This window comes from Hipposideros armiger, unplaced genomic scaffold (genome assembly GCF_001890085.2).
Source record: "Hipposideros armiger isolate ML-2016 unplaced genomic scaffold, ASM189008v1 scaffold_837, whole genome shotgun sequence".
Taxonomy (NCBI): domain Eukaryota; kingdom Metazoa; phylum Chordata; class Mammalia; order Chiroptera; family Hipposideridae; genus Hipposideros; species Hipposideros armiger.
Genome location: NW_017732187.1, coordinates 68,717 through 69,987, shown reverse-complemented (window position 1 = coordinate 69,987; position 1,271 = coordinate 68,717).

Genomic DNA, 1,271 nt, shown 5'->3' with positions numbered 1-1,271 from the left:
TGGAGTGTGTCTGAATTTCAGCCAGGTGCTTGACAAGGTCTTCTGTGTTACCTGTGGGGCAAGATGCAGTGCTGTGGGCCAGCAAGAGTGTGGGTGGGTGACTTGGTAACTGGTTGGAGGGGACCAAAAAGATTAATGAATCAGTGCTGATCTAGTCCCCTTGCCAAGGGATTTATTCATGACTCTGTCCTGTTTGCAATTTTTCTTAATGACTTGAGTGAGAACACTGGATAGCAAACTGAAAATATGGGTCAAATTCAGAAAGATGAAATTTAGCAGAGGCAAATGCAAAGCCCTGCACTTGGAATCAGGGCATCAGCTGCCTAAGCACAGCCTAAAGGAGGCATCATTTTACATCCTGTTACAGCTGGCTGTAAGTAAGCTCGGTCTGAATCAGTAGTGTGATAGACCAGTCGTGAGGTTCAGGGCAGCACTAATGGACCAACACTCTGTGCCGAGCAGAGCCTCCTTGAGGGAGAATGGGCTGTGTTGGGCCCAAGATTAAGTAACAGAAGCTGCAAACTGGGAATACATGTGGCCAGGCTGAAGGAATTGAGGGGATTTATGCTGGATTAGGAGAAGACTCCAGGTTGGATAAAATTCTGTCCTCAAATCTGTAGGCTCTCCTGTGGAAGAGCATTTTCAGACTTATTCTGGGTGGCTCCAGAGTGCAGGACGAAAGGTAATGAGGAAAACATGGAGTGTGGCAGATGTCAGCCCAACACATGCGAGAATTGTCCAATGATCTAACTAAAAATTAGATGCACTGGCTTAGGAGATAGCAAATTTCACATCTCTGGGGTGTCCACGCAGAAATGGATAAACACTCCATGAGCAAATTATAGAAAGGGATTTAAGCAATGTGTGGATAGATGATGCCTAATGTCTAACCTTGGCTTTCAGTGTTCAATGGGCATAGGGTATAAGAGTCGCAGAGAAGTTTAGACTGTATAGTCTGAACCTGGATTTGGGCAAAACCAACCTTCACTTGTTTTTAGTTTTCCAGATAATCCTTGAATGGTATTATACTGGTTCATGGACTGAGGCTAATAAAACTTTTAGAAGATAGCTAAAGTTTTCTAGGAAACTACTGCTAGGACATAGGAAGAGTTCAGCATGAAAACTAGGAAGTGAGGGTGTGATTTTGGTGTCCGAGTTGATCTTTGGGAGTGACTGGGTTGGTCACCATGACTCTGTTTTCAACAGTAGAACAGGATTCAATTTTTATTTATTCTCAGAAGCTTTGAATTACATGTTGTGTTTCAGAGAGC